Source organism: Octodon degus, unplaced genomic scaffold, assembly GCF_000260255.1.
Source record: "Octodon degus isolate 3935 unplaced genomic scaffold, OctDeg1.0 scaffold00063, whole genome shotgun sequence".
Lineage (NCBI taxonomy): Eukaryota > Metazoa > Chordata > Mammalia > Rodentia > Octodontidae > Octodon > Octodon degus.
In genome coordinates this window covers 2,151,207-2,177,340 of record NW_004524639.1, presented here as the reverse complement: position 1 = coordinate 2,177,340, position 26,134 = coordinate 2,151,207, and the positions used below count along the sequence as shown (strand labels likewise).

Genomic DNA, 26,134 nt, shown 5'->3' with positions numbered 1-26,134 from the left:
TCTAACCCTCTCTCTCTCTCTCTCTCTCTCTCTCTCTCTCTCTCTCTCTCTCTCTCCCCCCCCCCATGCTAGGAAGAAGTATTTCAGAGCAAATCTTGTTTGGTAAAGAGCACAGTGTCTTGTCTGTTGAATTTTATCAAAACACTTCTTTTAAACAAGCTGGATACTATCAAATGCAACCAGCTCAGGGTAGCACACATTAACTACTGAAGATTTATGACTTCTTCCCTCCGAAACTTACATGGTTCAAAAGCATGAGAGACTGTTGACTGCTTTAGCACTGCACTTGAGCTGGAGAGAATTATGATATGATTACCTGAGCTATCTGAACTTCTGCTTAACCCTTCTTTATGAAGTCAATGAGAGATGAAACAGTGGGCCAGAAACAGTATTTAAAAAAAAAGCAATAACAAAGGCAGGCCTAGTAGGTATTGCAATCAGACAACCCCTTTCTTTAGTTGCTTGCAGTTGAGCTATAACTCACCTATCTTCATCAAAACAGATTCTCACAAGCAAGTTTTTCTATTACAAACATTTTAGAAAAAAAATTAGTAACAGATCCACTTACCAAATGGCTTTAATCGAAACAGCAATATGATTATTAGGTTTTATAAGTAATTGAGAATTTAAACTCATTCTCAAGTCCTTCTTGGCCTGGGCAACATGATCATAAAATCTACTATAATATTCACTCTCATGATCATCTTGACAAAAATGAAGAGGATCATTCTAGACTTAGTTAACCATAGTAGTCACACATTAAGAGACACTCACCCAGAAAGAGCAGTTTGTCTTCTTGGCCCAAGACTGTTTGGATGCCTCAGAGAGTTTGTTTTGAATATGATCATGTTGCAGGGCCCATGAATTACTTCTCAAATAGCAAGTGAAACTCTTATGGGTCATATAAAGACAGGAGGAAGGCTGAGGACTTAGATAAGGTGTCAGAGATGGCATCACCACAGCTGTATTTGCGTTTATCCAAGTCCAAGTGTAACGTGGCTTGGAAAGCACTCTTGTTTGTCAGTTGCCTACAAAAATCATAGGGCATCAAAGCCAAACAATACACATTGTTTTGCTAGGACTAAGAAATTGTAGTTCTTCTTTATTCATTCTCAGCTCAGTAGCATTTTGTTCATCTAGAAATTATAATTATACAACTTTCCAATTTAATGAAAAATATGACAGCAGCCTACCTGATTGTGTCTCTCCTTTCCTTATAGTCCTTCAATGGTATATTCTGTACACCTCCTAGTAAGTTGTATATGCCAAAGTATGATTACAGTCTACTTACAAATCTACCGGTCTCTCTAGGTAGATTCTGTGTGTCTGAGAGCAAGGCTTATGTGCTTCACCTTAACCCTAGTACTTAGATAGGCTCTGGGTATGTAGGAGGGTCTCACATATATTTACTTAACATGTGAACACATGGACAAGTGAATGAGAAGTCCAACTATGCTACCAGCACATTGTGAATGGTTTACACTGTGCCATAAGGAATGCACACATGTCAGTCTTCTCTCTTCCATCACATCCTAGTCCTATGCATCCCCCTCTGCCACACCCGCATACCTCAGCCAGACCATTGCTGCAGTCCTTTCCCAGGCACTCAGCACCTCATAATTTTTTTTAATGCAGCCCAATTAGGAGAATAGTGAACTAATAAAGGTCCTACCAAAGTGGAGCAATGTGGCATTAGATCACAGCACACCTAGCAATGTCTTGCACATGGTGCTTTTCTATAAATGACATATGGATGGATGAAATGAAATGATTATACAGACCATATGAAAGAGGAGGCAAGAAGCAGGCTGGGGCCAGGCTGCGAAGGAATGGAGACACCCTGCCAGGGTGTTTAGTTTTGATCTTATAAGGTATAAGGAGCCATTAAATTTTCCTAATCTTATAAAAGTGAGATTGGAGAGAAAGTGATTTAAAGGCTAGAAAAGTAGTTTATAGCTTCCTAATTTTTTAATAGTATAGTTCATTTCTCCTTAACTTTAAGAAATATTTTAGCTATATTAAATTTTGCAAGTACCCCTGCCACAATTATTTCAGAGTATCCCCCTTTTTTATTTGCCCTTCCGCAAGGAGGCTTTAAAAAAGGCATTATAGTCATTTTTTTAACTTTGTTTTAGTTACAGATTCTGGTTTTCTAGAGGACTCAGCCATACCTCATTTTAAATGCTTTTCTATCCTATAACATTTATGAGGAACTCTTTATGTCCAAGATCATCAACCTGACTCAAAGACAGGTAGTTGCTGGTGGCCTGGGAACCTTGGACCTGAGCTAATTGTGAGTTCCAGCTGGCCAGTTTCACAATAATTACGAAACTCTGAAAGCAACTCATGGGAACATATAATTACCCACCAACTTGCTTTTGCAAGGCTAGGCCTGTAGTCACAGTTAAAACCACCTGTTGGAAATCTGATCCCTAGCTTAGAAATGAAACAAATTATGTTACTAGTGGTCTAGAGGAAAACAAGTGGGCAAATCTCATCACCTTGATGAAAACCCACAGTCTATCTGGACTGGTGTTACCCAAAAGAGAAAAAGAACAATGAATTTGAGTACCTCAATAGAAACTTCCAAAAAGAGGGCTCCAAAAGAAATCCATTTTGGTGTCACTGTATAGGCAAGTGGAAAACAGCTCAGCAGAGACCATTCTTCATAATGGTTTATTCCAACTATTACTTGATTTTTTGCATGTCTCAAGCTGTGTGGAATCACACAACTCTTACTGATTTGTTGGAAATTATTTCACAAATGATGTTCTTGGTATGTGAGACATTATTATATTTCCTCTCCTACTAAAGCCTCACATTTTCTTTCTTTCTAATTTGGTATTATTTTTTCTTTGAATTGATCGTCTGTATCTACAATAGTGCTTTATATTTTCTTTCCAACTGTCTCACTGATGAAGGGTTATCTGGCAATATAGGATAGAAGAAAATTTCTCTGTCTCATTTCTTTCACTTTGAAAGTAAACCCGTTTGCCTGCTTCATTTACAACAACGTAATGGGAAGGTTTTCCTACCATGCTCATCAATCTTGATGCAAGAAGAGTGAAAGGCCAGGACAGACGATGACTGTTCCAGTTGGCTGGCTACACTGCCAGGATCACAGACACTATAGCTGAGCCTGCTATCAGGGTTCAAAAGGAAGATTCCATGAAACGACTTTAAGGCCAGGCCAACAGAGGACCGATAACACACTTTTTCTACAAACTGAGAAAATAACTTACAACAATATCTGTATTAGCTGACGTCTTCTATTTGGAAAGGTGAACTTTATTTTTTTTATTTTTGATTTATTTATTTATTTTTGTATTTTAGGGAAGGGTCTACAGGTGTTCCGGGTCTCACTACTAGATCAGACTCACAGTGATATGCCTGTTTACAGCCTCCCAAGAGCTGGAATTACAGGTGCATGCCACCACGTCCAGTCTCAACTGCCGTTGCAGAGCACCCCGGGAATGGGGCTGGCATGGCAGGCCCGGGGATTGAACCCCAAGCCCCTGTGCCTGCTTGCAGGCTGTTTATTCCACTGAGCTATTTGGCCAGCCCTGGAAAGGTGAACTTTAGATTGATTGGCAGAAGTGATACATTGGGTAGACTTCTTCTCTAAAACCCAAGCTTGGACAAGGCTAATCAATTGAAAAGCAGATATAAATGTACCTAGTGGGAAGGTGGGGCAGAACAAGGTAAAACTGAGGAAACTGGACAAGACTAGGGAAAGACAGTCACTGACGCTGTCTTTATATTATTAGCCTCCATTTTTACATCCGCTCTGTACCAGATACTACCCTAAAAGTGCCAAGAACCTGAAAGAGAATGGGATGTGATCTGGTGCTGAAGAAACTTCCCGTTTGTTATGAAAACCAATCTAATCTATTATACCTTCAACAGCTTTTTAAAGATTTCCTGGGGGCATAAGTCTTCCCGGAACTTCTTTTTTTTTTCCTTCCCTGAACTTCTAAGGATGGAAATGCTAACTTCTTTTGGGTCAGAAGCATAGCCATTTGCAAAGACTTCCATGAATTATGCAGAACTGTGACTCATCATAGAACTCATTCCCAAAGTAACAATTTCTTCTCAGAGAGACAAGCCTTAATGCAACCTGAGGGATCCGATGTATTGAACACCCCAGGCATTCTCTTCCACCTTTGCTGTGGGAGACAGGGGACCAGCCCTAAACCCCTGGCTTAGTACCAAAGCTATACCATGATTAATCATGTATCCTGCACGCACACATTCTCTGCTAGGGCCTAAGACCTTTGCCGTAATTATTGCCACTTGCTAAATTTCATCTGTACTGAGAGTATAATAAAAAAGTGACTATCAAAGGAGTACTTGTTAGAGTGATCAAGCTTGAAATTCTGTGACAGAAATGCAAATCTCAGGTTACCATTTAGTATACAGAAGGAAAAGGACAGCCCAACAGAGCAAGCCAGTTACCTTTGGAAGAACTCAGCAATCCCCCTGGTTTAACTCAGAGAAACACTTTACCTCTCAGTATGTTGCTTCACATCTCCTAATTCACATTTCTGCTCCCTCTCTTATCCTCACTGTCTCTGTTTCTCTATCTCTCTGTCTCTCTCTCTTTTCCTCTGCCTCCTTCCTCCCATTATTTTCATTTCTCCCATTACCTTCCTTTTATCCTTGTCTAGCACCATACCATATACATTTTTATGTTTATTAGCACCTTACTATAAAACAGGAGTCAGATTCTGAGCAGTTTCTGATTATAACTGGCTGCCTAGTGGAGTTTGTGTGACCATTCTAAATTTAAACACTAAGACTTTCAGGTCCCTCAGTTCCATCACATTACTTATGATTCTACTCCCACTGACAAACAAGAAATGATGGAAGGGTTTAGATGGGGTACCTACCTATCTTTCACACAGTTACAGACAGAAATCTGCCACATGAATATGTCACATCTATGTAAACAGGCTGCCAAAGCTTTTCATTCAGAGAGCAAGGAAGCAGGTTAGCAGAGGCCACATCTGAGATTTATTAGGCCAGGATAGTTTGGCAAATGACAAGGGGCTAGTAGGCTGGTAGAATACAGAGAGGCTTGGATGACTACAACAGACACCAGGCCAAAAAAAATGTCCAAGGTTCAGGTATTCCAGGGCTCCGCTTGGTCAGGAGAACTCAAGCAGATACAGGCTAGAGAGCCAGGGAACTCTAGACCTGGAAGTGCTGAAACCACATTAGTCTATGTTATAACCCCTGCTTTCCAATCTAAACGTAAAGGTAGCATTTCTAGGAGCTATGGCAACAGCTGCCACTGTTCATAGCAAAACAGCTTACACTTTAGGAAGCACCAAACAATTCCATACCATGACAGTTACTTTGGAAATTCTTTGGGGTTCTGTAAGATGAGATGAAAAAATGTGCTTTTCTAGGGCCTAGAAGGATAAGCCAACACATCTCAGGTATCCTCAGCCAAATGACCTTGCTTTCAAGTTCCTATGAGTGAAGTTAAGCAAAGTAGGTGAAAAGACACTTGGTGTTGATACACTTCATTGCTTTGCCTTTTGTTTCACTTCTCCATAATGGCTGCAGTGAAGCAAGAGGACCTTTATTTATTTATTTTTTTAAATTATTTATTTATTTTTTTTTATTACATTTATTTATTGTGTGTGTGGCCAGCTCAGCCCACCAGGGGGCGGGGCTGGCTGGCATGTGGTGCTGGGGGATCGAACCGTGGTCCCTGTGCTTTGCCATGCTTGTTTCAAGTAGGTGCTTTAGACCACTGAGCCATCTCTCCAGCCCCAAGAGGACCTTTAAACACAAGAACTTTTTGCTTTCTAGCTAGGTAGCAAAAGACCCCTGTGGGTGGAGAACATGATGCTATCATCACCAGCAGGCCCTAGAGTGGGACAGATGTCTGAAAGGGGCTTTGAGGAATAGATGCTGGCCAGCAGGACTTCTTTGATGCTGATTCTCCCTAGAGCCAAATATGTACCCATGCAAACCTTAAAGGCAAAGACACTACTGTAAGAGCTAGCCATACCACTGCTCTCCTCCGTCGGCATGGAGAATCAAAAGCTGACCAGAAGCTGTTGCATTTGGATCTTCTGAAAGCAAAACCAAATTTTACAAACACTTCTTGGCCATCGTTTTAAGGGGACAAAAATTGATAGTGGTTTGTATAACACGTCTACCTATTAGAGTTTTTAGGACACATTAAATAGTGTCACGAGTCAGAGCACATTGGATTCATTAATGAAATTGGACTGCCTTTCTAAACACCAGAGCAACGTTTTAGTAAAGAGAAACCTTACTTCCTCCACTTAGTTGAGCTGGAAAATTAATGTAGTGTGCTTCTGACGAAACACATAATGAACATTTTGAATTTTCATCATGTTGCTGGAAAGTGATTCTTTATGTTCTTATGCCAAATTTACAGCAAGTAAATTTAATGTTCCAAAGCTGCTGAGCCTTTTTAAGACCTCACTATCAATTTGTGGGGCCCTGTAACTGATTCTGACCTGGAATTGATTAGTACTTTCTGGAAAACCTATTGGTGGTGAATTACTGCACTTCAAGATAAATCAAGTTATTTGGGCAAGTTACACTTTTACCCATTCATGTTTTTCCTAAGAGGAAAAAAATAACAATTGTTACTGGAGTATCCTGTAGAGAAGTAGAGACCCAAACTGGCTCACCTACTGTCATAGAAAATTTATAACCAGGGAGTTTAAAAAATCCTGACCATTAACTAGGAGCCCATTGACCAGCTCCTGAGCAGAGCAGATTTCAAGGTCACCATTGTTCTTCAGTCAAGAGTCATAGGTCACAAATGGTATTCCAGCACCCTGGGAACCCCAGGGACATGGATACTTTAACCAGATATTCCATTTCCAAGGGCTTTCCCCATGGAGAGCTGAATGTTGACAACACAGAGAATTTGAACAAACTAATATTGTGAGGAAAGGAGGGGGCACAATCATTTCTTTAGAAAGATATTGTGAACGGCCGGCCAGATAGCTCAGCAGACTAAAGCTCCTGCTTAAGCAGAATGCAGCAGACCGGGTTCAGTCCCCAGCATGATGTGCCGGCTCCCTCGTCCCCACAGCACATTGACAAAGCAATCAAGACTGGGCATGGAAGTGCAAGCCTGTAATCCCAGTGATGGGAGGATGAAAACAAGAGAATCACTGAGTCCGATCTATGTAATAAGAACTTGTAGACCCTGTCATAAATACATAAAAAAATGATATTGTGATACAATTTATATATTATCAAATTCACTCCTTTAAAGTGTATAGATTGAGGGCTGGCGGTATAGCTCAGCAGACTAAGTGCTTGCTTAGGTAAGCACAGGGGTCAGGGTTCCATCCCTGGCACCCATGCCGCACTAGCCCTGCTCCTGGGCTTGCTGAGCCAGGGATGGAGTCCAGGCATGGTGGCACATGCCTGTAATCCCAGCATTAAGGAGGCAGAAATCAGGAGGATCATTATGAGTCCAAGCTGTGTAGTGAGACCCTGCACACACAAAAAAACCTTAAAAGTGTATAGTTCGTTGTGTTTTACATATTCACCAAGGCATGCAACCTTCCCCAATATCTGATTCAAGAACATTTTCATCAGCGCCAGAAAGAAGTCCTGTATATATCAGCAGTCACTCACCATCTCCTGCTTTCATCTCCCAGCCATGGGCAACAACTACTCTACTTGTATTCTGTATGGATCAGCCAGTTCTGGACAATTATTTATTTTTTTGCATAAGTGTTTTTGTTTTTTTTTTATTTTGTTTTTAAGTCGTCACTGGATTTTTCCCTGCAGGCAAGAAGGCAGTAGGAAACACTAAGGTATTCCCATTAAGCATTCAGATTTCTAAAAGTACAAGGACTTTCTTGGGAGCTTCCCTGAGGGAGCTCACTTGTGGATGCAGATGGCTGTTCTTCTTTCTTTAGTTGGGGTCTTGCTTTGCTCTTTTTTAAGATAGAGGGAGTATCTCAAAGTCATATCTAGTCTTTTTGAGCAAAGCAGTATAGCTGCCTATATTCTAGAGCCAGGGATGCTAAGTTCCCAGCCATGCTGTTCCCTAGGGTTATGGGGTGTGACTATGGGTAAGTTACATGGTATCTCAGAACCTCACTTTCTCTCCTGCAGAAGGAAAATAATAATGCCTGCTCCAAAGGATTTATGTGGATGAGTAAATGAAATAAAAGTTGGCAGATGATATATATTTAGATAGTTATAGATAGATAGATGACTGATAGACAATACTACACCAGGTGCTAGTAAGATCTCAGCAAGTAATGTCTGTCTAAATACTCACTGTGTGTCAGCAACTAGTTTTTTCACTTACTGAACTTACTAGAGCTTAAGTATACCCTAATGTGAGGAAAGATGGGATTCTGGATACCAAGATTGGCAATGCCTCTGAAAGATACTGATGTTAATAAAGTGACATGGTGTCTGATCAAGTATGCAAAGCTAATATTACATGAGTAAACACTAGCCCCAAATTAATTTCTTGACGGGCAAGGCAAGTTGACATTCTCAGGAAATTAAAATCTAACATGTTCTTTCTGCGAAGAACACTATAGTCCATGAAAACCAATGTTTTTCCCTGACTCTAGAGCAGTCAGTTTCTCCAGTAATACCTCAATAGCTATTCATGCACAGTGTAATATAAAATCTATAGATCAATAAGCCCTTTGATATATATAATGTTACAGCAAGTCACAAGGACAGAAAATCTAGAAAAGATAAATATCTCTCATCAAAAGGCTACGTTAAATATAACTGTATAACAATAAATGATATATATTTTATAAAGTACATGTGAAAACCCTTATAGGATTTTTAAACACAAGCAAACATCTATCTTTGCTCATAAAATGTTCAAAGTCAAATATTTTAAAACAGTACAGAGTCAATCTAGAAGATGGAAAAAACAATGCAATTACTTTCTAAGGCTTAGTGAACAATCACTTGACTTACTCACAAAGCAGTGAGCTCTAAGTGGAATTTCTTTGGTATAGTCTTTGAAAATGGGGGCTTTTCAAATCTCTCATCCATGATATTACCCACCAGACTTAAGAAATTATATCCAAGAAGAAGAAATTGGAGCTTCTATCATTTGCAAATAACAAAGAATGAGGAATGTGACACTGTTTATCATTAACTCGATATTAGAATAGAATTTTCCTCTCTCTCTCTCTCTCTCTCTCTCTCTCTCTCTCTCTCTCTCAAGCAACAGCCAGCCATCTAAATGAATTCCTCCTGAATTATAACTAGATTCTGGGGGTCCTATGGCAAGGTCCATGATTGTATGAAGCAGTGATTAACACTTAGAATTTTGCCTCCGACCAGTTGTGGGTGGTCTTCCACCAACAAGCAGGCTTTTATACTAGATAGAAGGAACATTGGGCAAGTGAAGAGTATCTAGAAATCCACCTTTCTGCTTTTCTCCCATATAAATAAGTTTTAAAGAGTGTACTAAGCAGAGCATGGCAGATGCTTAAAGGGAACCAGGCTGCTACCAAGAAGAGATGAGGTTGGTTGTTTGCTCAAGTCCTCCTATGCCCTTCTAATCCTTTCTGTGCTGTTGTAAATTAAGTGATCTGGCTTCTAGTCTCACAGCTGCCATGACGCTATGACCACAAGAAGTGGTTCCAGTGCTGTGCTTCTGTGTCCACACCTGTGAAATATGGACCTGGAATTAGCTGATCTGCCTTTCGAAGCATCCTGTGATCAGTTTAAATACCATTGGCCACTCTGTGTTACTCATGAGGACTTGGAATGAAGACTATGGGACAACCACTCTCAAAGAAACTTTAATAAGTCTATGACTTAGACTTTCTGCAACATTATTGCCAGGTACTGTATTAATTCTTAGAGATGAAAAATGAGTGTTTCTACCTCAAAATGTAAGTTTTAAACATGGCATGCAGAAGCATTAGCTTCACAGGAAGCTCACTTCATTCAGCTTCTTAGAGATCTAGCAGCCACATGGAGGGCATAACAGAAATTTAAGGGAAAAATTCCGCATCTACGATCTAGAAAAGGCCTAGAAGAAGTGAAAGAGGCAAATCGAGTTTAAGAGACCATTTGGATCTGTAGAGATGGCATCAGGGAGTTCAGGTGGGGTGTACATGCCCTATAACTATTATGAATTTTCGAAGCTTTGAGGCCAATCCTCTCCTTCCAGGGAGAGCTCAACCTCACTGTTTCACCTTAGATATGAGAGCTGTGCCCCTGCCTTACTCAAGGGACTTTTTCTTACTTGTTTTGGTATCCTCACCTTATACCACAGCCAACTCTCACTCCTGTGTACCTCCACTGGTAGAAAGGAATGCAGTGAGTGCCCTGTGCTACTTTTGGTTAGAATAGGCTAACAAATATGAGGCTGAGCAAATTACTTTTGAGAGCAAATCTATTTTCTTTTCTCCTTCTTTCTCTTCTTCTGGTTCATCTTTCTCTTCTTCATAATACCACCATCTTACAACTGCACAGTTTCCAAAGCTCTCTAAGGACATGCACACTGAGGCTCAGAGCCCAGAAATGACTTGCATAAGACTAGGTAGCCCACAAATGTGTATCTGATAATAATAAAGGATGTCACCAAGGAAAGCCAATGAACCAGGTAGCCACTGTGACAGGGATGGCTTCACTTTTAACAAACCTACTATAGTTAAAAATTCAGTTCTTAGGTGTGCCTATCCCAAAAGTTTGTTTGGTCTGTGTCTCGGTATTCATTTAACTCATGCCAAGGAATCTCTCTGGAGACTGGCATATGCATCCCAGAATGGGAAGACTTTCATTCAAAATATGAGATAGTGCTACTTAGAGGATAAATATTCTGTCTGTCCACACTCTCCACAGACCAACTGCATGAAGGAAATGAAATGTAGGGCTGGTCAGTTAACTCAGCAGACTAAAGCGCCTGCTTAGGCAGAGTGCAATGTCTGGGGTTCGATCCCCGATGTGTCATGCCAGTCCCACCCTTGGAACATGCTGAGGCTGCAATTGAGACTGGGCATGGTGGGGCGCACCTGTAATCCCAGTGCTTGGGAGGCTGAGAACAGGAGGATCACTACGAATCCGATCTACATAGTGAGACCCTGTAAACCCTGTCCTAAATACTAAAAAAAAAAAAAAAAAGAAATTAAATGTAATCAGAAATTTGATTGATGATCTTAGAATCATTGCAAGGTAAGCTAGCTAAATCATGCAAATGGTCTCCAGCATCAAAACTTTCTAATCTAATGAAGAACCACATCACAATGGAACTAAATCTGCCATAGAAAATGGCCTAGACACCCTGTCCTTGGCACTGTACACACCTACACAATGGTCTCAGTCACTTTTTAGCCCTAATTCTCACTAACACATCACTTCTACTATGTCAGTACCCTCCAGGGATGCCTCTCTGTTTCTTCTTTAAGTTTAACTATCAGAGAACAAACTGCTTCCAGGATCTTTGGGGGACACATCTCACTTCTATGTACTGCTAATAAAGACCACGTTTTCTGAATTTGAATCTGCAATGCTTTCAAGTGACACTTGCTGGCTTGCCATCAATCACAGATGACCCCATATCCCTCCCAGGGTTGTCATAGGAAAAAATGAAGTAAACGAAAAAAATGTATTGGATGTACTGTGCAAATAAAATACATTATTACTCTAAAATCAGCATAAATAGATCATTTTACTATCTTGAAACTTTTCCATAAAGTGGTAAATGAAAGCAGAGAGTACCTAATGGAAGAATTTCCCAAAAGACAAAATTCTCAGTCAGCTAAAAACCTAGGGAACTCCTGGTTACTATTTTTTTAACCTCCCCAAAGCTATCACTTATTTCCAAAACAGCGCTAATGTGAGAAATGCAAGGAAACAAAATCACTGAGTACAGGTTCTGTCACAGGCAGGGCTTGGGAGAGGGCTAGGGAAATCAGTACTCTCTTAGCTGTTAAGTGATAAATGAGGAGTTCATTGTCTGAATGACATGGAAGAAGTGGAAATCAGCCAAAAATAAGATACACTGGCTAATTTACAACAGAGGAAGAGTGAGAGGAAGCAGGAGAAAGAGGACAAAAATTAATTTGGAAGCTCGGAGCAAGAAGCACAAGGAGCAATAGCAAACTTGTCCTGGCAATCAGCAAGCACCAGAGATACAGAATTTCTTCCCCTCCCACTAAGCACATGGAATGGTTCTTCCCTGAGCAGAGGCGGTGGAGGCTGCCTCAGGAGACTGATTACACTCATACACGCCTTACTCAAAGCTGACCTCAGGATTATATTCATCGGCTTTCGTTTTGAACTCTCACTTTTTGATTGTCACTTGTATCATTCTCTGAGTGGGGCTACCAAAAAGGGTATGTTATGGTGGGTGATAAAAATACTTATCTTTCAAAGGCACATATTTTCTTCTAGAAATACTAATTACTGATTAGAAAAATGTTCCTCGGGTAGTGCAAAAACTAGAAAAAAATTACGCTACCGCACTTGCCTATTACATACCTGTGCAGCCTCCTTCTGTATGTTAAAAGGAATGTCCTTAGCTACGTTTTGGATGTGATATCACATCTGCATATGTTATGGGCTATTCTCAAGTTGCTCCAAGAGTCTCATGCACTCATAGGCAGGGTGATTTAAAACAAACAAACAAACAAAAAAAAGAAACAAACAGGGCTTGTCTGTGGAGCTCATGCTGGCCTTGAACGCACATTGAATCCCAGACTGGCCTCAATTTCACAGAGATCTTCCTGCCTCAGCTTCCTGAGTGCTGGGATTACAGGTGTGTGTCACCTTGCCTTTTTAAAGGTGGTTGAGTCTTGGGACCATTATAGCCAAATGTGCTGTTAGTGGGTGGGGCCTATTCAAAGAGACAGGTCCCTGGAGGCTACCTGGAAGGTTGTATCTTTTTCCCTAGCTCCTTCCTTTGTCTCTTTCCTAACCACCACAACATGATCAGCATTCATCCCCTTGCCCTTCTGTCATATTGTTTCTTCCTGGGAAATGGCCAACCTTGCACTGAAAAGTAAGCCAAAGAGACCTTTCCTCCTTAGAGCTGTGGGCATCAGGTATCATGTCTTAGCAATGAGAGAGTAACTAAGACAGCAGCATATGGTGAATGCATTTTATAGAGAAAACTATTGTGCCTTTAAAAATCAGATACAGAAATCCTCCCTTCCATTCCTTGAAGCATTATGTAAAAACAAGTGAGAACAAAACTTGATTTCTTCTGAAGAAATAAGCTATCACAGTACAATCCTGGGAAACGAAGGGGAGTTGAGAACTAAAAGCCAAGCTGGCAAGGGCATGACAGAAGGTGTGGGTGGTATGGGGGGTCCCACAAAGGCAGCATCAGTGAGTTTGGCCTCCATGGTTGCACTAGCATGTGGGTGTGGGTTCCAGTTCATTAGTAATTTGACCCTGTCTTTGAAGTGAAGGACCTTCGAGAATCATCACTATCAGTTGGTGCATACTAGAGACCTTCTGTCCACAAAGTTCTGTCTTGGTTCCTTTCAAAGCAAGTCTAGCTGGCCCCTCCCCAACCTCAGCACAAAGCCTAGGAGAATACAAGGAGCAGCCATTGTACCAGAGCAGGGAACAGCGAGTGGTCTGGCATTGCTGGCCTCCTAGAAATTCATCCTCAAGGGTACATAAGCCACCTAGGACTCCACCAGCTATTCTAGAGGTCACCGGTGAATGATGTCATATTTGAGCAGCAGGGCGCCATTCCTGCAGTTGGTTCAGGACTTCTCTCTGAACCACACACTTGTCAGACACACTTGTAATGTTTGACATTACACTCCATAACAGGAGAGAATTCACCTTTCCTGTTTGCGTGTCGTCTCCTGACTCACGGTCTCACTGTCTCCCTGGCATAGGGCAGCAGCTTGGTAAGGATTTTGCCTGTTATTTTACCTGAGTGCACCCTGGAGCTACAAGCACTTGGGTAAGAATCAGGGAACATGCATTCTAGTCTTGACTTCTACCACAAAAGCATCACGAGCCTTTAGGTAAAGCTTTCCCTGCCCAAGCTTCAGTTCCCTAAACTTGCTCCAGATGGCTCATTCCCTCACTTCATTCAGCTCTTTGTAAAATACTTACCCTAAGACACTTTTCCTCACCACTCCACCTAAAATATCATGACTAAGCACAATTCTCTTTGATCCACTTTGCTATGCCTTTTCTTCATTACTTTCCCATAAACTTAAAGTTGTCTTAATTGATTTTCTTCTTTGGTATCTCTTTGCTCTCCATCTCCTTGCACAAAAAGAATATAAGGTCCAGTGAGCTGGGGAATTTCATCCTTATTCACAGTCCTATCCTGCACTTCAGGGTACAGTGCATACCACAGAGGAGGCGCTGATAGACACAGAGCCCAAGTGAAAAATGATGAGCCTAGTAGATGCTCAATAAATGGGTATAGAATAAAACAAGGACGATGGTCAAATAGATGACATTCATATCTTGGGAAATTTTTTTGGTAAGGATCTGATGTTCAAACAGTTGCCTTCACATCTGCTTTCAAGAACCAGGGAGGGAGCTCAAGCATCTGTCTCCCCAAGTTTCCAGAGTTCAGAACTCCAGTCTTCAGCACCTCTCTAGGATGGACGCCAGAGGGCAGTATTTCCAAACTTACTGCTTCCATCCAGTAGAGGGCCAGAGGTAGGGGGAATCCAAGTTCTAGCTAAATGGCAGGACTGTGGTGTTGAATTGGCATGTCAGGACCAGCGCCTAACTGCCCCCTGATGAGAGAAGCCACAGACTACAGGACAAAGGGTTCAGTAAAGACTTCATTCAAAATTTGTAACATGGAAATCAAATGTGAACAACAGACCCCAAAACCATCTGTTCTTGCCAAAGCCAGGACAGACTCCATGGCCAGCTGCCAGAACTGTCCTGAGTTGTTCGATACACACTCGGGGCGGGAGCTCTGTTTCCTTCGAACAAAAGACCATTATGTAAAGGGCTGCCAAATGCAATCTTCTCTTTCATGTATTCTCTTTAATGAGAGTAATGTAATAAAATGATAATGATAATCTTTTGGTTCATGATTATTCTGAATACACACGCACACACACACACACACGAGCACATGCACATGCACACACAGACAACTCCTAACATAAAAATAAGCTGATGCTACAAGCTGATTATTTGGCTCACCAAGAAATGTATCGTTATGACTTGGTTAAAATGCATTTTAATTAAAACATTGAAAACATTCTAAATTCGGAGTTTGTTTTTAATAAAGTATAATTAAATCTCAAAATAAAACACCTTGCTACAGTATTAAAGGTATACATAAAAATGTAACCTGGAAAACCTATTATAATATTATGGGCATATACACATAATTTCTATTAAGGCATTTAGGGACTCAGTGAGTATCCAAAACTTTAATATCTGAACTTCCTCCAATGGCATATTCTATTACTTTCAATTTTTTTACTACCCTGACACATGCATTTAACATTGCCTTCTTGTGAAATAAAAAGAAGGCAATGTTGATGCTCTTAGTAAGTGTGCCCTTAGAACTAAACAGATTTTCTTCATATTTTTTCCTAAGTCACCAAACCCAGAAACATCCTGATCCTGCACCCAGGGTAGTATCCTGTTATGAACTTCAATCTTGCACACACTCCCTCAGGCCACAACTGTGCGACTTACAGACTGTATGAGCAGCCTATATATTTGTGTGTAAAACCAACAATCTCTTGGTTTGGCACCATCACTGCCTTGGACCTCTGCGAGGCTTTGGAAAGGTTTTCTTTCTATAAACCTGCATAGCCTCACTGTGCAAGCATTTGATGAATTAAAGTGTTCGTATGGAACAAGATAAGCTTAGCAAGCTTGTCCTTGTGAGTTCCTGTTAATAAAGTTGAGAGTGTTTAAAGCCTCAGGGGTGAAAAGAAAGAGTTGGTCCATCTTGTGCTGTCGGAGGTGATCATTTCCAGTTGGCCCCCTGATAGGACCGGTGAATGTATCCTTTTTAGCATCACTTAAACCAAACTAACATAGCAGGAGTCTTCGCCTTCATCTGCACAGCAGAATGAAAAAAAATAAACAGCTCTAAGCTTAGCAAAATAACTCCACAGCGAATTGGACAAAGCAAGACCTCGCTAAAACACTTCTTTTTCTTTGAACAAGACATGTGCAGGAAGCAGATCCTGTTTAATGTTCTTTGCTTCGATGCCCTAGATTCACTTTACCTGGACAGAGGGTGGACAAATCCAAATCGGGAATTCTCAGTGTCTGTTTCGTTTTTAACTTATCATTTCTATGAAAGCTTTAGTTTTTAATCAAGAGAACAGGAAATAAGCTGAAAGCAATAAAACACAGAACAGAGCAGGGCCTGTGAATTCCAGGGAAAAAACGTAAGTGCTTGAGAATGTCCCTAAGCACAAAGGGGGCCTCGTCTGTGTGCAAGTTTCTAAGAAGAAATTCAGAGAATCAACAACTAAATATAGCACACTGAGAATATACAAAGTGTGCATTAGGGTCAGTCATCTTTTTAGCCTATGTGCCCTTTTCTTTTCCCTTTTGCTTCCTTGGAGTGCGATTCTGTCTCCTCCAGTTTCCACTCATTGAAACACCAAAAGTAGCTATCCTGTATGGGGGTTGTAAACCTGCCTCCACAATGGCCCCAGGCATCTCAGAGCCTAAATTTATCCAATTGTAATTATCCATTCTCTACAGAGTCCTGACTATAAATGCTCTTCCCTATAATCAGCTGGCTACTAAATGGTTGCAAATTGCTAATGGCTTCTCCTCTAGTTTAAGGAAGAATTTTTAAAAATCTATTTAGTGAGTAGCAAGCAAAAGAACAGATTACAAAAGGGAGAGACAATATTTCTTTAACACATTTGGCTCTGATAACACATATTTATACTTTTATCTGCATCTATCACAACATATTGAAAATATCTGTTTATCTCCTTGCCCTCCCCATTGCGCTGTGAGCCCCCAGAGGATAAGATTGTGCCTCATTCTCTTGGGTCAGTATTTATGCCAGAGCCTGCACGTAAGGTGGCAACCTGAACAGCATTTGCTTGAGTGAACCAGACTCTGCCACAACAGTCAACAAGTGCTGGCTTCAGATTAAGACATGTGAATTGGAAAAAAAAATCTGACATGTGGATCATGGAATGTTTTTAAACATTTAGTAGATTAGACACACATGGCTATTATAACAAGAAAATAGCTGATAACAACTGAAAGAAACATTTAAGAAGCAGTTATATTCCTCAGAAAGAATGTGCTTTGGAAAGCCTAACCTTTATGCACCTGTCAGGGACCATGTCCTCTCCTCATAGTGATTGACATAAAGTGATCATAGCCATGAAAGGCTACAAATGTGGAAAGTCTGCTTACCCTTTGGTAGGATTAGATATTTAATAAACAGATAACACGTGCTACCAATTGCAAATTCACATTTCCCGGTCAAGGTGGGGTGAGACAAGAGAAAATTTCCAGCTTTTATTGTGAACAACTAGGCTTAGGTCTCATAAAATAGTTACGAAAACTATGTAGTGAACTATAATTTTTCCTTCAAATGTTCAAAAGAAAAAATGTGTAATAAGATTACTATCTCCTATCTATATGTAGAATTTTAGTCTTAAAATTCTGCTTTTCAAAGATCATGTTACCAGTAATATAAATTTCCTTGAGGCTTTTGAAAAGCACATTATATGTTGGAAGACCTAATTTATTTATCTGAATTGCTACAGTGTGAAAAATGGCAGCTCAGTCCTCTGCTAAGACTCTCCAAGTAAACAATCATCATCAATATAATACATGGAGTTTGGTACATTCTATGGAACAAGAGCCCTCACGGGCAGGAGGCAGAGGCATATTTCATAGTTCAATACTTCTGTAATTTAAATTTCCCCCTTTAAAATTTAAAAGGTATGAAATGAACCATTTTCAACACTTATCCACAAAATTTTGTTTCTGTATGCTGAAGTATAAAAGGAAGCCTAAGCTGATACAATTATGAGTATCACTATTAAAAAAAACTTTCTACCATGCATGACAAATCCAAAAATATGCGTGAAAAGAAATATACTGATAATTACATTTTTCATAATAGTAATACCAAAAAAAAAACCCTGAAGACAAATTGTTTTAAGGTATAGTAATTAGAAATTGGATACAGTTTCAGTGAGATTCAAAATAAAAACAACTTAAAACATAACCTCACCAGATCTGGTGGTACATGCCTGTGATCCCAGCACTCTGAGAGGCTGAGGCAGGAGGATTGCAAGTTCAAGTCCAGCCTGGGCACTTTAGTGAGATCTTTCTCAAAAAATTGAAAGAAAGAGGGGTAGAAGGGTAGTAAAGGGAATGAGAGGGGAGGCAAGGAGCAAGGAGGGGAGGGGAGGGAAGGGAAGGGACACAGCTCAGTGAGAAGGCCTTGTGTTTAAATCCCAGTACTGTTTTAAAAAGCTAGCTTTCTCTAAGTCTGAAACACTTATTTATTCCTATAGATCGATCCATCTCTAGTGCAATGAGGTTTTTCTAACATGCATTGCTTTCACTAGTTTATTTACCACTGAAATTGTATTTTCAGAAGACACATCATTCCAAACTAACAATCAAAGAAGTACAATTTATAAACTCAGAAATAACATTTTCTCATTTTAGTCTTCTGGAAATAAAGCTTTGTCTTCAGAATGAAACTAACTCAAATTCATTCTTTCTGATTTCTTGAGTGACTAATGGGTGATATCTCCTTATGACTCCTGTATGGAGCTCAGCTTTGAAGCCACACAGGTTCCCATGGCACTCAGCATCAAATCTTCCTGGGCTTCTAGTTCTGCTCTGGCATTTTACTCAGTTGTAACAAATGGACAATTTGTAATTGCATGTAATTTATATACCTTAGGAATATACTTCAAGATCAATCTTTCTCCTGTCTTGACATTATATCATGCCTGAGTCCTTATTGGTTTGCTGGACAGAATCCCGGACCATTTTTCTGCTGCTCCTTAGACTCCTGCCCCTGAGCCTTAGGTCAAGAATCGAGGCATCAGGAGCATCAAGATGGTGGAACAGTAAGTAGCAGAGAAGTAGCCCCTCTGAGACTCCCTTTCCAGATGCTGGAATATGACAAGGTGAGGAAGACACAAAGGAGGAGTGTGAATACCATGGAATCAAGAAAGATCTAAAGCATGAGTTGAAGCCCATGGAAAAGTGGAGAGAAAAGCTTCAACAAAGAAGAGAAGGAGGGAGAATAGTTGCCTGGGAGCCATCTCAGAGAGGGGATAACTGAGCTCAGAAATTGAGAGTGACTGCTGCCTCCATCTAGCACCTGGGCCGTGCCTACAGAAGGTGTGCTGACCACTGTAGGTAGAATGAGTCTGGTCTCAGCCAAGAGGTACATGCTTGCTGAGATCATCCACTACCCACCTAAGAAGCTGCTGCTACCTTGGTGGAATAAATCAACATGAATTTGGACTTTGTCTCCACATGCTGTCTACCAATGACAGCGGACACATAGGTAGAAGTGGATTTTTTTTCCTTCTGTCTTGTTTTCTTCTTCTCTTTTGTTGGGATGGAGGCTTTTTTTTCTGTTTCTTTTTTTCCTTCATTGTTTGATCTTGTTTTCTATGAGTGAGAAAATGGTTTCTAGCAGCTTTGTGGTTCTGATTTCATTCTATTCTTTTTATCTCTTCCTTCTTTCTTTATCTGCAGCCTTGTACACTGCTTTCCCAAAGTTAGTGTGATTCCACTTTATCTTCCAGCTTTAATTCTAACCACTTCTTCTACTTCATTATTTTCTCCCTGATTTTAAATTTTAACCCCTGAGTACAAAATTGACATATTAAGGACTTGTACTTTTTTGCTTCTGTTTTTCTTTTTTTATTTTTGGTACCAGGAGGTGAATTTGGGACCTTGTATTTGCCAGGCACACATTGTGCCACTGAGTTATATCTCATTTCCAAGGACTTGTATACTACATATGCATTTGTGACCTGTTATAGATTTTGTTGTATAGCCACAAATCTAGTTCATATAGATATAGATGGCAGACTAATGTTTAGCTCAGGTTTCTCATTTTCTAGGTTTGTTTGATGCTACTGTTATTACTGATAGTACCACTATAGCTAAAAGTAACATAATTGTTTTAAATAGCCATTCTTCCTGATATTCCAAGACTGAGACTGACTAAGGGTCACAGAACATACTGAGGCATAGTGCCAAGTAAGTAGAGTCTGCACCAAACAGGCAGCAACTTCTTGTTCTCAACAAATTAAAGAGACAGAATCTTGTAACAGTCTCAAAACCAGCAACACTTAAAAGATACCTCTGAGAAGTAGTCATTTCCTAAGGGTTCTAAATACTAGTAATGAAGCAACCCATCATAGACAATTTACAAGCAGAACTCTAGGAATTAAACTAAAAAAACGAAAAGGAAATGAGAAGACACATCAACAAGATGCAACCGAAGACATATAGTTCAACAAAGGAAAAATTAGGGGGCAGTGAGACAGGATCATTTGAAAGTGACTTACCTGGCCTCTCTAAAGTGGTAACAATAAAGCCATTGAATGAGGCTCTAGGGAAAAAACAATTTCTCAGAGAACTGGAGACATGGTGTCCACAATGAAAACCAAGATTAGTGACTCTAGAGCAGATACAAACAAAAAAATAGAAGAGTTTAAGACAGTTATAGAAGCCATGAATGGTCAGCCTAGTAAAGAAGTGGAATCCATAAACATATTCCAGTAGATATCCAGGATAATAAAATGTCACTGAAAGTATTCACAACTGAACAAGGCAATGTGAGGACAGGATCTCAGATGTAGAACACAGGCTTGCAGTTAGTTATAATGAGAAGAAAGATGTCTTAAAAACAGCAATGAACCATGAGAAATCAATACAGCAGTTGCAAGATGAGACAAAGAAGAATACCTTAACGTTACTTGGAATCAAAGGAAAAGGAGGAGATAGAAAATATGATATAAGAATCTTTGCACAGACTTCATTGCAGAAAACTTCTGTAATAGACAAAAAGAATTTGATACATAGGTAAGTGAGGCATATAGAACCCCACGTAGCCATGATTAAAAAATCTACTGCCAGGCATATCATACTGAAGAATCTTAAAAGCTGTTAGGGAAAAGATACTAATCACTTATAAAAGAAAGCTGGTCGGAATCACAGGTGACTTTTCAACGTAAACAGTCAAGTCAAGGAAAGCTGGGAGTGAAGTATTTCAAGTTCTAAAGGAAAACAATCTTCAACTCAGACAGATGTATCCCAAAAAATATCTTTCAAAACTGATGGAAGAATAAGGTTGCATGACCAAGAACATCTGAGAAAATTCATGACCACCAAACTCGTACTCTCACTTTCTTTGTAGGATATTCTAGAAAGACATAACAAAGGCCACAGCTTTATGAACCCTAACAGAAAGAATCCACTAGACAGGGCAAAGGATTAAATAGAGGGATGTCAAAAAAGAGGAGAATCAAAATAGTTAACTAACATGACAAGGATAAGTCAATATGTATCAGTTATAACCATCAAAGTTAATGGTTTCAGTTCACCAATTAAAAGATACAGACTGGCAGAATGGATCAAGAAGCAAGATGTAACAATATGTTGCATATAGAAAACTCATGTAATTCAAAAAGAAATTCATAGACTGAAGGATGGAAAACAATACTCCATGTGACAGGAACCCAGAATAACAGTGCTAGCTATTCTATTTCCGGACAAAGTGACTTTTTTAGGCCAAGACTGATTAAAAGAGAAAGAAGATCACTACATCCTGAAAAAGAAACAATACAGGAGGAAGACATAAAAATCATTAATATATATGCATCAAACACCAGTGCATACAATGATATAAAACAAACAGTAACAAGCATGAAAATCAAATAAACACTAATCTAAATATATTGGAGGACCTCAATAGCCCACTGTTGCAAAAATAAAGATAAACTAGATATAAAAGTAAACAATGAGCAGGGCCAGAGAGATGGCTCAGTGGAATAAGCGCTTCCCTGGCAAGCGCAAGGGCCTGAGTTCAATCCAGGGTTCCACCAAAAAAAAAAAAAAAAAAAAAGTAAACAATGAAATACTAGAACTGAACAAAACTTTTGAACAGTGGATTTAGTAGAGTTCAAAGAGTGTTCCACCTCACAAGACCAGAACACACATTCTCCTTAGTGATTCTCCAAAATAGAGCATATGCTATCTCATACAACAGGCTTAACTAAATGCATAAGAATATAAATTATCACATGCATATTATCAGGCCATAGTACAAAGAAACTAGAAATCAGTGGCAAAAGAAATGACAAGAGCTTCATAAATACATGGAAATGAAGTAATATCTTCCTGAGTAACCAATGTGTCAAAGATGAAATTGAAAACAGAAATTATACTTTCTATAATTACATAATAATGACAATACAATAAACCACAACTTATGGGACACAATGAAGACAGTTCCTAGAGAGAAATTTATAGCAGTGAATACCCCTATCAGGAAAACAGATCAAGTATAAGTAAAAAAACTTAATGATGAACCCCAAATTTAGAGAAAAAGTAGAGCAGGTGAAGCCAAAAACTTATATGAGAAGAAAAATTATAAAGTCCAGAGCAGAAATTAACATATTGAGACTAAAAAAATCACACAAAGAAGCAAGTTGGTTCATTGAAAGAATAAATAAAATTGGTAAAGCTTTATCTGAACTTATTTTAGAAAAGAAAAAGCTCCAATAGACCCTGAAAACATCCAGAAGATGATCTACACCTACTATAAAAACTTGTGTTTTAATAAGATGGAAAATGGAAAATAAATGCTCACATTCCTAGATACATATGAATTACCAAAGCTGTCAAGAAGATATAAAAATCCTAAATAAACAAATATCAATCAATAAAATTGAAGATGTAATTAAAAACTTACTGACAAATAAAATTCCATGGTATGACAGAATCACCGCTGAACTCTACAAGAAATTTAGTGAAGATCTACTACCACTCTGTCTTAAACTCCAAAGAAAATGAAATGGAAACAATACTCCCAAATTCATTCCTATAAGGGCGGGGGAGATGGCTCAGTGGAATAAGCACTTCTCTGCAAGCTGAGTTCAATCCCCGGTTCTGCCCCCCTTCCCAGCAAAAAAAAAAAAGAGAGAAATATAAAACAGAAAACCAAATTCATTCTTATAAGCAAACATTAACCTGATACCAAAACTGGAGAAGTACCCAAATAAGAAAGAAAATTACAAGTCAGTCTCCCTAATAAACATGGATGCAAAAATCTTCAATAAGAAACTGGCAAACAGAATGCAGCAAATCATCAAGAAGTTTATATACCACAATCAAGTGGGATTCACCCATGGGATTCAGGGATGGTTCAACATATATAATGGACTAAATGGACAAAATCAATAAATGTAATATATTCAATTAGACTAAATGGACAAAATCAATAAATGTAATATACCGTTTTAACATGGCAAAGGACAAAAATCATATGATCATCTTAGTAGATGAAGAAAAAGCTTCTGACAAACTACAGCGTCCATTGATAATAAAGACCCTATAAAAATTGGAAAATGATCTTTATCTCAATCAGGTAAGAACCCTCTAGAACAAATCAACAGCCATCATCAGACTAAATGGACAAAAACAGAAAGTTTTCATTCTAAAACCAGGAACCAAGACAAGGAATATTCCTTGTCTCCACACTTACTTAACATAATCCTGAAAAAGTTAGCCTGAGCAATTAGACAAGAGAAAGAAATGTAAGGAATAAGGATATCAAAGTTAGAAGTGAAATTATAATTATTTGCAGATGACATGATACTCTACATAGAAGACACCAAAAACTCCACTAAGAAACTTCTAGATTCAGTATGCATTTCAGTAGCATAACTGGATAAAATGTCAACATTAAAAAATGTATAGCCTTTATATACAAAAATAGCAAACTCACAGAGAGAAAAATTAGGGAAACAACACCTTTCACAATGGCATCCAAAGTGGGGGTCTTGCTGGTTAGCTCAGTTGATTAAGTGCCTGCTGGGGCAAACCCAGTCAGGTGCAGGAGACCACGGTTCAATTCCCAGATCCCTATGCCTCACCAGACGAGCCCTTAAGGTAGACTGAGTCAGCCAGCCCCCCCCAAAAAAATTCCTGCACAATAGCGTCCAAAGGAATGAAATACAAAAGAAGCAATCTAACAAAGGATGTAAAAGACTTCCACCTTGAAAACTACAGTACTCTGAAAAAGGAATATCAGAAAAGGGAAAGCTATACCTTGCTCTTGGGTAAGAAGAACCTATATACTGAAAATGGTCATATATCCAAAACTGATATACTGAATGCAATTCTGATCAAAATTCCAGTAGGACAGCTCATAAAATTAGAGAAAACAGTCTTAAAATTCATTTAGAACCAGAAGAGACCTAGAATAGAAAAGGCAATTCTGAGCAACAAAGGCAGCATATGGGGTATCACAATCCTTGGCTTCAAATTATACTATAAAGCTACCATGATTAAAAACAGCATGGCATCAGCAAAAATAGACATATCAGTAGAACAGAATAGAAATGCAGAAACAACTCCAGACATACTCAGCCATCTTGCCTTTTACAGAAAAGCCAAACATATTCACTGGAAGAAAGATAGCCTCTTTCATAAATGGAAAAATTCACTCTGCACGTGGTGAAGATTTAAACTAGCCTCATATCTTTCACCATGCAGTGAAATAAACACAAAATGGATCAAAGATCTAAATATTAAAACAAAAAGATTAAAATTGCTAGAGGATATAATAAATAAAACTCTTCAAAACACTGGTGTGGGCAAAAACTTTATGAATAAAATGCTGATAGTACAGGAAGTATCAAAAGAATCAACAATTGAGTTCTCATCTTATTAAAACAAACTTTTGCACAAAAAGAGAAAACACAAACAGAGGTAAGATACAACCTACAATGTGGAAAAAATTTGCCAGCTGTTCCTTAAACAAAGAATTACTGTAAAGAACAGATAAAGAACTCAAAAAGAAGCAGACCTCCCAAACTGAAATATCAATTAAAATTTGGCATCTGAGATGAATACACAAATTCCCAGGTTAAGAAATACAAACACCAAATAAATATATGAAAAATGTTCAACATCACTGGTCTTTCCAGAGAAGCAAACTGAAACAACACTTAGATTCTATCTCACTGAGAAAGAGTGGGAGGGGGGGACAGGAAACAAATGCTGAAGGAGATATGGGGAAAAAGAAATCCTCCACTGTTGGTTGGAATGTAGACTGGTGCAACCACTGTAAAAATCAGTGTAGAGATTGTTCAGAAATCTAGGATTTGAGGTCCCATTTGACCCAGGTCTTTTACTTCTAGGAATCTTTCCAGAAGAAATAAAAACATTGAACCAGAGGGATACGTGTGAATCGATGTTTATTGCAGCACAATTTGTAATAGCTAGATCTTAGAAACAACCCAAGTACCCATCAACTAGGAAATGGATAAGAAAGATATGGTATTTTTATGCATAGAGCATTACTCAGCTATAAAGACATATAAATGAGGTAAATGGATGTAACTTGAGACCATATTCATAAGTGAAATAAATCAGACCTATATCTGTAAACATTGTGTCATCTCCTTAGTCTGAGAAGCTGAAAGAGTAAATGAGATCAAAAATCCACAACAAATACTGCAAAATGGAAAGAAATTTTGAAAGGAAAGAGAAAGTGGGATGCAGGAATGGAGAAAAGAAGGAAGAGGAAAGCAAAAGGAAAAAATAATATGTATATGTAAAATGTAATTAAGACTGTTAAACTACTAATTTCTCTTAGTTTTTTGGAAATAAAGGCTTGTGCTAATATTGTTTGGACAATTAAATGGTAGTATCTTGTACTCATTAATTTAAAGAATGATGACCTCATTATATTTATCCCTCACTCTGTAGGGAGATTGGTTCCAGGAGCCCCCTGAACACCAAAATCTATGAATGCACAGGTCCCTGATATAAAATGATATAGCATTTGCATTTTTTTTCTTTTGCATAATTTTGGGGTCAGGGAAATGGCTCAGTAGAATAAGCACTTCCCTGGCAAGAGCAAGGGCCTGAGTTCAATCCCTGGTTCCACAAAAAAAAAATAAAAAATAAAAAATTC

The 26,134-nt window shown here is 39.0% G+C and overlaps 1 protein-coding gene across 1 annotated transcript in view; it reads right to left on the bottom strand.

The window, feature by feature from the left end:
* Positions 1 to 26,134, bottom strand: part of Gpc3 (glypican 3) — a 515,396-nt gene that overhangs the window by 291,999 nt on the left and 197,263 nt on the right. The window lies entirely within an intron of this gene.